The sequence below is a fragment of the Populus euphratica genome, unplaced genomic scaffold, assembly GCF_000495115.2.
Source record: "Populus euphratica unplaced genomic scaffold, PopEup_1.0 scaffold64.1, whole genome shotgun sequence".
NCBI lineage: Eukaryota > Viridiplantae > Streptophyta > Magnoliopsida > Malpighiales > Salicaceae > Populus > Populus euphratica.
Window position 1 is genome coordinate 390493 of NW_011499923.1, and position 13029 is coordinate 403521.

At 32.5% G+C, this 13029-nt stretch overlaps 1 pseudogene; it reads right to left on the minus strand.

Annotated features, from left to right (window-relative positions):
* Positions 1-6315: 6315 nt before the first annotated feature.
* LOC105135352 (diphthine--ammonia ligase-like) lies at positions 6316-12036 on the minus strand (annotated as a pseudogene).
* Positions 12037-13029: the final 993 nt, after the last annotated feature.

The window sequence follows — 13029 nt, forward strand, 5'->3', positions numbered from 1 at the left end:
CACACACACACACACACACACACAAACACACATACACTAACCCAATAGATCCTATCATTTATGTCCTCATCGCTAATAATCCAGACTTTATCTCCATCTCTAACAACATCACGGTCACAATAGTGGCGACAAACCAATCTAAAATTACTCACAAGTTTTCATCTCTTCTATAATGATTTAAGGATTCATGGTCACCACTAAAAATAGTATATTCTTAAAAGAAAGGAGGAAAATTGATATACTTATTGATTTAGGTCTCTGAACACAATAGCCCAAGGAGAAAAATTGATATACTTATTGACTTGGGTCTTTGAACACAACAACCTAAGAATTGTTGCCTTGTCATTAATAAAAAGGTATATTTTTATTTTATCTCCTGATTTTATAGTTTTAGTTTTATTTTTTATATATTACGGTACCCTAAATGCTTTTATAAGACAATTACTAATATTCAATTCATGTATGCTTGTTTTTTGCCTTGTTAATTTCATCTAGAATTATGATTTCTTAGGGATAAACTTTAATTTTGAGTGTATAGATTTCTTATCTCAATCTCTACATTAAATGTAAAAGATTCTGGATCATCAGTTAAGGTTTTTTTTTAGATATTTTCTTAGATTATATTGAGAGTTAAATTATTTATAAAATGATCCATATAGTTGACCTCAAAAACCCTAACTAGTTTGTTTGGATTGCTATTATTGTTGTTCCATGAGTTAAATTATATTTAAAAACATATCATTTACAAATGATTGATGAAGTTATTAAACTTGAAATTTAAATTTAAATTGTTGAAAAAATGGATCATTTGAATTGATTTTTTTTTTGAAATATTCTATTTCATGTAACCTTGTTTACATGCTTGCAAATTATGGCCTCACAATCCTGTTTGAATTTATTATAGTTTAGTTCAAATAATATTGTTTGAATTGATTACAAGACTAGCTTGAATTGATTCTTGAATTATTGAGCACATAATATTTAGATGAAAAAAAACTCATTTGGTAATAGGTTTAATGTGGAACGGCAATATAGTATAGATATTGATAAGAAATTAAAAAAATATTAATGCAAGTATTGTAAAAAAAAAAATATAAGTGGAGGCATTTTTCATTTCAAACATCATTTGATTTGCACCTATAAGGATGTTGAGTTTTAAGTATAAAAACTATAAAGAAGATAGTTTTGTATACTATGGTGAAAAGTTAAGAAGCAATTAGGAAAAAAAAAAGCTTTTTAATACATTAGAAAAAAATGATGAAGATGAAAAGAAAAAAATTGCTTAAAGAACATAAGAAATATAACAGTTAGTTAGAGTGAAAGTACACAAATTACCATGAATTAAGTGCTAAAAAAATATCCTAGAGAAGAAGCATTTCGACAAATTGAAAGCTTTTCTATACTAGTGTGATTCCATTTAATTAAGTGAAAAACCCTAAATTTCTCAATGAACCTGAATTGGTTGCAAAACATGGATCAGTTTTAAAGCCTCCATCTTATCATGTTATTAGAAAGATGTATTGAAGAAATAAGTAGATCAAACAATGAATTTGTTTCAGAAGTACAAGCTAGAGTAGAAGAAAAACATGTTCAATATTTTTCGATGGGTGGACAAACTATAAAAGATGTTTTATTTGTAATTTTTTGGTTAATAGTCTTAAAATTGATTATTTTTTTCATTAATAGATACCTCTAATATATCCAAAACTATTAATAAGATATTTGAAATGTTAGATGTTTTTATAGAGAGAATCAGGAAGGAAAATGTTGGTAAATAATTACCGATAATGGTGCAAATTATAAGACAACATGCCAATTATTGACGAGAAAAAGAAAATGGTTGTTTTGGACACCATGTGTTGTTTATTGTATCAACTTAATATTGAAAGATTTTTAGAATAAGCTATGGATCCATTGAGTAACCATTGTTAAGAAAATGAGAATTATCGCATATATTTATATAAGAACTATTCTTATTCTCATGTTAAGACACTTTATAAAAGGAAATGATTTGATTAGGTCTGTTACCACTCAGTTTGCTACTATATGATTGACTTTAGAATGTTTAAATGATATTGTTCTTACATGATACTAGCATGTTAAATCTGCAACTTAAATCATAAAACTATAATAAATTTATAAAAAAAAATATATAAAGTTTAATTTCTAACTAATCCAAAATCATAAAACTATAATAAATTTATAAATTTTTTTTATAAAGTTCAATTTCTAACTAATCTAATGTTAAAGGTTAAAATCAAGAAAAATAAATAAATATATGAGATTAAGATAACTCTATATAAAGTAAATTAAAAAAAATACAAAGCCCAATTTCAAAACAACATAATATTAAATGATGAAATTTAAAAGAAAAGGAAGGAGAAGAAGGTGTTGATAGACAATGAAATAAAAAAATTAATTAAAATTTATTTTTAAAAAATAAACTAAGTCAACCCTAATCAACCTGTTAAATTCATGATTAGGATTATGAGATGAAGATAACCCTGGAAAATAAAAAAAAATATAAAACTCAATTAAAAAAATATTCAACCAAAAAGGGTCCTGCAAACAATGAATAGAGTTAATTCAAGTTAACTTTTCAAACCTGCGATCCAATTTATAACATGTGGTATTTTAATAGAAAACAAGTTAAAAAAAGTAGTTAACTTTTCAAACCTGCGATCCAATTCATAACATGAGTTATTTTAATAGAAAACAAGTTAAAAAAATTATGAAACCTAATTTTTAATTAACCCAATATCAAATGATGAAATTGAAAAAAAAATAATTATAAAAAGTGCCATAAAAAAACTCGAGTCAGCGCATATTAACTTGTTAAACTCGTAATTTGGATTATAAAATTAGGATAGATTCACAAAAAGCAAGGGGAAAAAACCTATTTCTAACAAATCTAAAATTGAAGGTTGAAATTAAACAAATAAATAAATTAGAGAGATCAATATATAACCCAACAAAAAAAATTATAAAACACAACTCTTAGGACACTCATATATTAAATGATAAAATAAAAAAATTAAGTCGTTAAAAAATAAAATTATATATATATAATAATAATATTTTATAAGTGATTTAGCCATATTTTTTAATATTTTGTTAATAATAATAATGACGTACTTCTCCATTTTTTTAAGGGCTTTGTAGTATCTTAATAAAGAACTTCAGTGCACCATAGCAAAGGCCCACTTGATTTCCTTGCTAGTGAGGTTCTGCTCATGCGGTGAAAGGTGTTCCTTCTCGTTTTCATGCAAGTTCTAATTTAGTTCTTATTGTTAAGAAATTACTAAATTAGTCCCTCAGTTCAAGAAACTTCTTATTTAATCCTTATATTTTCATTTATAATTGCTACGATGTTAAGCTATTAAGGGCTGAAATTCTTTTTTAAGATACTAAAAAGCTCTTAAAAAAACAGAGAAGTACGAATCAAAGTTGATTGTAATAAGTAACAAGTTAATGTAATAAGTTGACGACCAAAGTTGATTGAGAGATTATTAATGGTTTTTCAAATTAGAGGAACTAATTTCTTAAAAATTAAAGGATTAGGACTTGTTTTTGTTTTTGTTTGAAAAACACTTTTGAACAAAACTAATTTTTTTTAATTTTTTTTCTTTGCTTTGGATTAATTATTTTTATATTCTCAAATCATTTTTATGTACTTTGCTTTGGATTAATTATTTTTATATTCTTAAATCATTTTTATGTATTGATATAAAATATAATTTTTAAAAATTATAAAAAAATATTATTTTAATATATTTATAAGTAAAAACTACTCTACAAAACAACTACTACTATATTTTTAAATACCTTTTTATAGTTTAGACATCTTCCCTTCTTTAGCTATAATTCAACAATGAAGGTATTTGAGAATATCCAGCCCTTCCAAGCAAAAATCTAAAGACCATGGCATTTCCTTTCTCTCTCAAATCCTCTCTATAGAAATGTTACTTGGTTTTTCAAATCCTTTCTTTTTTTTTTCCAGCCCTTCCAAGCAAAAATCTAAAGACAATGGCATTTCTTTTCTCTCAATTCCTCTCCATAGAAATGTTATTTGTTTTTTCAAATCTTTTTTTTTTTTTGAAATATCTTGCTCTACAAGGTCACTGTCAATTTTTGTGGCCGGTAAAAAAGTGGTACAATGAGGTAAAACCTGGCAACTTTCACCATTGATAACGAGCGATCAGATATGGAGATCTAGTGATATGATTGTAAGAAGAAGAACCCTAGTTCTCGAGGCAACAGGCAATGCAATGATCTCAAAAATCTCTTGCATTCTTGGAAAAATGGGAGTTTTTTAAAGATAAAATCGTGCTTGTATTTGTATTGTGTATAGCCATGGTGGAGCTCATGCACTCGTTTCGTTAAGCCAGAGAGTGCTTGAGAGGAACAACAGTAATAGCAGAAGGCAACGTTAGAAGAAGCATGATCCATTTATCTATAGTCGTAATTGTGTTTAGGCTATAAATAGTGCTAGGGTTACCTCACAAAAGATTTGCCCAACCCACTCCTGGACTGCAAGCTGGGTTTAGGTCCAATCATTTTGAAGAAATTAGTCGGAGCATGGCTGGGTATGGACTTCAGTAATTTAGGGTTTGTTGAATTATATTTTTAAAAATAGTTTTTTATTTAAGAATATATTAAAATAATTTTTTTAAATATTTTTTACACCCGTATATCATAATTATTAAAAAATACTAAAAGACTATTTTTTATATATATTTTTTCAATAAAAAATACTTTTAAAAAACATCTAATTTATACAACACAGTCTTTAAATAAAAAATACTTTTAAAAAACATGTAAGATATACAACACAGCCTTGAGCTCGAAATTTGCTTCCTTTCATTAGGGGTCCTAATTCTATCAGATAAAAAACAGCTGATGATTAAGACGTTGATTGACATTAACTAGACAAGAAAATCCAATTTTATTTCCCAGGATTCTATCGGAAAGTTGTTGTCGGGAGAATCCATACCTTTCATCTTCGGCTCCTCGAGTACTGCATGCAACTAACATAAACATAAACAGTATTAAGATGTTAAGAGGATAATTATGAGTGATATAGCTTAATTAGTTAAGTTTTAAATTTATTTTTTAAAGTTTATCAGTTTGGATTTTATAAATTTTAGAATTGCTGAAAATTTATATAATTATTAATTTTAAAATTTATAAAATTAGTAAAGATCATATAAATTAATCCAGATATCAATATTAATAATAATAAATAAATAAAAAGCTTATGGGTATAACTTGTAAGGAGCTGCGCATATTTTGTTTCATGGGAGTTGTCTAGGCTTTTTATGTGATGAGACACTGAGCCATCAACTGAGTAGGGTCATTAGTTGTAAAAGAAGACATCAGCCTCTCATGTGAAAGTCATTTTGTCTCCAGAATCGAATAAATTCTAACCGCTAATGCAAGGAGCTTGTCTTGTAATTTTGTTTTTTTGGCTCGAGTTGATTGATCTCTGGGCATGAAAAGAAATCTTTAAGATCCTTGAAGTTACAGAAAAGAAGATTTCAGAAATTCTTTCGTACATCTTTATATCGAAATTTCATGCTGGGAACTCGTTTAAGAAGTGCCGTGACTTGGAAAGATTAAAAAAAACCTACCCACTAGTAAGAAGCTGCCTCCAAGAGCCGTAGTTCTCTTTGGGGCCAGTGTTGTATCATATGCATTATTGAACAATTCGATGAAGGACCGATTAGTCTATGATTGTACGGATCCAGAACCGGACCTGGTGGCTCCTACAAGCAAGAAACTGTTCGATGGACCTTACCACTCATACTATCCAGATCCACAACACTAATCAAAATGTTCAACATCAACTGTCAAGCTCATCTTCCATTTCTATTCACGGTATTCAGAATGGGGACTGAGGAGAAGGAGAAGACCAGAAAATTACTGCATGGTGTGAGCTGCTTCTGTAAAAATGACAATAGAAGGAAGCAATACTTTTCTTCTGCGAAGCTCTGATTTGAAGCTAAAAAACTATTTCAACAAATGGAGTTGACATGACACGATCCGGCCATGGCCAGCGGTGACATCATCAACTAATGGATCAAATAGGTACAGCTCCCCTCTGAACAACTTGCATTTAATTGTAATTCAAAAAAACTCTATTCTTCGAGATATAGGTCCTGTGTTGTGAGTACAGTATAAGAAATGCCTCGTCTGCATCTCGAGTTTTTACCTAATCCAAATAGGTCCCACAAATGAGGCTCTGCCAGAGGAAAATCTAGGGAGCAAATATGATTCCAGCCTAGAAATGGGCAAGGATCCATTAACACGGGCATCGAACGAAAGAAATCATTTGAATTGATAGGGTAAAATGATTGCATTGCATCTTGGCACAAAAATTTTGAAGAGCTTTTGATGGACTTTGCGCAATTACATCCCAGTTTATCAATAGAAGCCCTCAATCCAAATAATTGGTGGATTCAAAATTTCCGAGCAAATAGTTCACACGTGATTATATTATTCATTGACGCCGCAGAGCTCCCAGCAGCTAATACTGGAACAATGTTGTATATGGGTTCTTTCCCAACTTGAACCCTCTCGTCCATCTCGGCAAGTTCATTCATAGAATGTTTTAATACGAGTGACAATGTCTCCAGTGGAATACCGCTGGCTGTTGGGAAGGTCCTTGAATTCTATAAAAGAAAATGGTGTGAGATTACTAAAGCGAAAAGTTATGAAGAAGGTAAAGGAAAACGAAAACAGCACAGTTTTCTCTGGTGTACGTGTGAAAGCGTTGCGCTTTTGTAGTATATTGTATTTGTACAAGCATTCCCTGGTGGTGATTCCAGGGGAGTTTCAAAAGTTCAAAAAGAACAGTATCATTGCAACATTAGCAAGGCTTTGCAATATATGATTGAATATAGTAAAGAGCCAAATATCAGAGGTGATCAGAATTAAGGAATAATCAACTGTTTTAGAAAAGAGTACAGGAAACTCACCATTGTGTCTTCCCAAGAAAAACCGTTCTCCATTATCACTTTATCAAGAAGATAAACACAAAATCTTAAAACTCTTTCCATATGCCCCTTCGAGATGGAATTTTGATGATCCACGTCTTCATCATTGACACCAAGAGACTCAGAACAGATCTTCACAACAATATTTTCTGTAACAGACAAAATAATTGCACATATCTTCCCACTGACAACACATTTCTGAATGCAACAATCATGCCACTGTGCATGCTGAAATCCCCAGCGATTAGCAACGGTAAAAGAGGATGGGTTTTGAACACTTGTAACTGCTGTTTCTGCATCCTCTGGGATGAAAAGAATGGGTTTAACTTCTACAGATGCCCTACAGTAACCAGAGAGGCAATGGAAAGCATTTCAATAGAGAAGCTCATCCAGGTAAATTTCAGCAAGTCGAATCCGCACACTATAGTATTGACAAGTGTCAAATAACTGGTGTTATAGTAAATGCTCCAGGTGCCACACATTACATTCTCTAAATACTTCGTTAGATACTATGATATTCTTGTGTAACTATGTTAAAATCCAATAAAAATATTCTTATTGGCATACAACAATTATCATTTAACATGTACATGCAGGATATTTGACATTCAATTTAGTTGTTTTTATTCTATTGCCAAATACAATTAGTAAAGTTATCCAAACTTATTACACAAACACATATGCATGGCATTCCTTCCTCAAATACACAAGTTACATACAAACTGTTGAAATCCAATACAAAGTTATGTCAATTTAAGTTTATAAAAAGTATACTTGCAAGCTGATATGCCCTCTTTTGTTTTCACTCTTCAGGGTACTCTATTTTTCTCAAACAGTTTCAAGGACCAAATTACTTAATCACCATATGCTCAGATTCCAATAGATACCATTTCACATATTTATGTATTCAAATAACTTATCCTAATTCATATTTTTTGTTTCACCATTTTCATCAGGTACACTATCCCTTTTACTATTGTCTGTCACTTTTATTTTGTTCTTTTGTTTGTGATTCTAAAATTTTCTACAATTTTTTTTTTCATTTATCTTGGGTTGGTAAAAATAGTTGGCAAACAAATACAAACAACGCAAACATCTGCCTAGTGGCTAATAAGTTGGATCAGGTTTCCAAATTCAAAGATATGCATATAAATATGAAATAGCATGACTATGAGATGATAGATAGAGGCATAAAGATTTCCATTTAAAAGGTCATAAAGGAAAATCAGATGTACAGAAGAATTACCTTTTTGGAAGATCAGGCACAAGAACATATAGAAATATTGGATCAAGAATTTTGCACTTGCTTCCTTTATCTAATTGTAGCAGTCTCATTTGCTTTAAGAAAGAGTCCTGCTTCTCCTGGATCTTAAGTCTTTCTGGCAGCGGAGTATGTGCTGAACAGTAAATGGCAAAAAAAAAATAGCAGAGGTACATACTGAGCAGCTAAAGACATTTGCCACTGCTTCCCTGTTTCCTAGTGCTTGTTCCAGCTCAGCTGAGGGGCCTCCATTGCATAGCATCGTAGCGGGCGGGTCCAACCCCAACTGTCCAGCCATGTGTAGTATCTCCTTATGCAAGGTTGCCTGAGAGCAAACAGTAAAATAAAAGGATTCAAATCTACATGCGATTATGCAATTATTACAAGCAGGGTGATAGCAAAAGTACTCAAACATAATTATACACATACAGGGAAATGACAATTTTGTTCATCTACAAATACAGTCATCGTGTTCAAGACTAAACAGAGCAATATCAACAGCGCAATCATTGTCTAATCAGGTATGTTCATGATCCTGGAGCAGAGCACATATAAGAAACCTGTCAAGATTTCCCTGCTGTCATAAAATCCAATTTCTCGCTATTGGCATTATCTGTCTAAATATTTCTTACTGTCAGAAAAGGTATTTTACAGTACCTGGCTATATGGCCCGATGCAACTGGGTGCCCAAGAGGAAATACTCTGCACATGCAACACTTATTTTGCTGTTATCATTTGCCACTAGAACTTCAATATAAGCTCTCCCCAAACTCGCTTGCAACAAAGGTAGTTCTATTGTGCTGCGAGATGGAACACCAAAAGGGCATTTTTCCTGGGTAATGAATCTCACATGTCTTATTTACTGTAGCAACTCATTCATATCAGCAAAATAAAGATGAATATATAGGACACGCTCCCAGCCAAAACCATATCCTGCAAGCTGTGATTCAATGTGCTTCAGAACAACTGCTAGATCTTCATGGGAACCTGCCAAAAAAAAGCGGTCCAAAATCCTTGAGAAATTGTAGAGTCAAAAGGGAAAGGTGAAAGAAGCTATGAGCATGGGTTAAGATATATGCTTCTGGGGAGTGATGAGGGAAAACACATCATTCTTCTAATGTTTACCTGCTGAAGTTTTGCATGAATCTTGCAACCAGCAACAAATGGAAAATATATTATCCTTCTTCGTTTTAGAGATGTAAATTCTATCATCTCTAACTTCAACTAAATTAGTTGTTTCAGAATTAGACTGGCATGTAGCCTGGCTTCTTAGTGGGAAATCTCCTTGCACTACAAACACAGAACCCTTTTTTTCCAGAGAGGAATCACTGGCTTTGTCATTATCACTTAATGAAATGACTGTGTCCTTGTTTTCCAAATGAAATGCCTAAGGATGAATGACCCCAATTGAAGCTATAGAGCCTGGAGAGTGTAGTACAGTTTGAAATTCATCGAGCACAATTCTGGCATTCTGAGAATTTGAAACAGTTACAGAAACGATAAAACTTAGTAGGAAAAATGAAAAAAATGAACACGAATTCAGTTAAAAGTTAAAACACAAGCTATCTTAAGATAAAAATATAACAAAAATATGTTGCATTGCAATAGCAAGAACAACTTTCCCTTTGAAAACAGGGATCATAAACCAGAAACTATTATTTTTTGAGAGAAACGACAAAAAATGAGTAAAATGTCATCAAAAGCACCACACACCCCCGTCTTATTATCATACAATAAGTTTTCCAGACATGATAAAGAAGAAGAAAAGGATGGAGGGAATGGGATTGGGAATCAATTGTACACCTAAAAAATACAAGGCATACTTACTACGAAAAGTGGACAGTCAGGCGTCAGTGTTTCATATTCTCCTCCTTCACCACATACATTTATCCCATACAATCTACCAAAAGAATGTCAAAATGAGCAATGTTGGTGTCAAGTTGTGCTTAAACAATGGAAAAATACTACAAGGAAGAAGAAAAAATAAAAACATACTCTTTCAACTTATGCAGATGGGCGGTCAGGAACGCTATTTCTTTGCCCAAGTGCTTTGCAGGGTCTAAACCGATGGCTGCTACCTATGGCATTAGAGGACAATTACCCTTCACATTTGAGTTCACAATTCATCAATTTAAATTTGGAAAGATGTTTCACTCATACCTTTACAGTGATAGCCAAAATCCCATTTGTTATCAGGTTGGACAGGAAACAAAATTATCCCACAAGAAGGGCATTTCAGATCTTGATAGACTACCACTCATATTGAGAAAATACAATTTACCATTTCTTGAAGGAGCAACGACTGATCTTGTTTCCACAAATACGCTAGAGAAACAAGTCCTAACCTTGAACAACACTTTCCAATCGTAACCTCTGGTAGTCCGACGCAATAAGATGTTTCACTTCATACCTTTACAGTGATAGCCAAAATCCCATTTGTTATCAGGTTGGACAGGAAACAAAATTATCCCACAAGAAGGGCATTTCAGATCTTGATAGACTACCACTCATATTGAGAAAATACAATTTACCATTTCTTGAAGGAGCAACGACTGATCTTGTTTCCACAAATATGCTAGAGAAACAAGCCCTAACCTTGAACAAACACTTTCCACTCGTAAACTCTGTTAGTCCGACGCAATAGCACCAGAAGATACTGCCGTAATAGAGGGAATCTGTCTTTTGACTTCATTCAACAAAATGAACATATCTTCGACTTCATCACCTGGCGTTGTCTTGTAGTTAAGTGTTTGATGCCTGTAATCCACAAAACAGCTAGATAATATTCACTCTTCTGGTGAATTCATCACCCCACCCCTCTCTATACCTCAAAATGTAACATACTGTTAATATCCTCAAATTTTTACATCCTGTTTTAGTTTGGAAATTTTTTATCAACATAGGATAACGATAGAATTTTCAAAAAATAGTTTCTGTGACTTTACCAAGAGCTCCTAAGCTTCATGCAGTTACAATATGGTCATGGATAACAACATGCCTCGGAGACATTATATACAAGCCTAATTCTTGACTGGAATTGCCCAAAATAAGACAAATGCTATTCCCAATAGCATCCTCTAAATGAGAGCTTGCCTTGTGGATCCTTGTATCCGCCTTCTGAATAATGGCAATCCCATGCATTCTGCATAGCTGACAAGTATTTGGTGCCCGACCTGCGAAAAACAAAATAAATAAAGTATTCCAACGATACACTAGAATATATAACACAACTTGCAGAAAAAGAAAGCAAACCAAACACTTGCACGGAGTTAAAAACAAGAAACCATCCACTGAGACAAAAATTAACCTTAAGCCTTGAAACTGTTACGTAAAGACAAAAAATACAAATATATATATATACAGATACTTACAGTTTGATACATGAAGCTATCTAACTCATCAACCGAATCATCAGCAGGCATCAAATTTGCCAATGCAACAATCTATCAGAATTAGCAATTCAACAAATGAAAACCCATCGAAAAAAAAAGATCAGTAGAAAAAAGACGAGAGGGGGGGCCTCATGGCCATATTGCCATATTGCCATATTGGATGGACTTCATCATGGCATAACTACTATCCTTGCCGCCGCTTACCACCTTCATCTTCGTTTTCTCTGTTAGGGCTAAAGAGGCGGGTTGATGGTTAGTCTTGTTTCTTTGACTTCTGTTCTTCTTGACAAACTCTTAGCCATTTGGAGACGCTACTCACTCATCCTTTCGGGGTATGTCTTTAGCTCATCTCACCTGTCTTCGAAACCAGTATTTCCTTTTTCCAAGGAAACAAAAAAAAAAGAATCAAATATTCCCTCGTTAAGTATTTGGTGCCCGACCTGCGAAAAACCAATAAATAAAGTGTTCCAACGATACACTAGAATACATAACACAACTTGCAGAAAAAGAAAGCGAACCAAACACTTGCACGGAATTAAAAACAAGAAACCATCCACTGAGACAAAAATTAAGCCTTGAAACTGTTATGTAAAGACAAAAAATACAAATATATATACATATACTTACAGTTTGATACATGAAGCTATCTAACTCATCAACCGAATCATCAGCAGGCATCAAATTTGCCAATGCAACAATCTATCAAAATTCGCAATTCAAAAAATAAAAACCCATCGAAAAAAAAAAAGATAAGTAGAAAAAAGACATAAATAATAAAAGAAGGTGGTATGTTTGGCGGGAAAGAACGTGTTGGCTTCTCAGGAAACAAACAAGAGACTTCATCATGGCATAACAACTATCCTTGCCGCCGCTTACTAGAGCTACCACCTTCATCTTCGTTTTCACTGATAGGGCTAAAGAGGAGGGTTGATGGTTAGTCTTGTTTCTTTGACTTCTGCTCTTCTTGACAAACTCTTAGCCATCTGGAGACGCTTCTCACTCATCCTTTCGGGGTATGTCTTTAGCTCATCTCATCTGTCTTCGAAACCAGTATTTCCTTTTTCCAAGGAAAAAAAAAAACAAATATTCCCTCGATCACATTATTATTTATATTATAAAAATAAATAAATGCCATTAAGTATCTCCTAACGTCATCTCAACTTTCAAGGGGATCAGTTTCCTTCTAATGAAACCCAGATTATTATTATTATTATTATAAATAGATGTATTTAGAGTGCGATTTAATTTCAGAGCACAAAAAAACGTGAAGATATTCTGGACTATTTTAAAAATAAAATAAAAAGGAAGAAGCTTTTCTCAAAAAATAAAAACAAATTGAACTAAAACCTAAAGCATATGGTATTTGGGAAAATAGATTTGA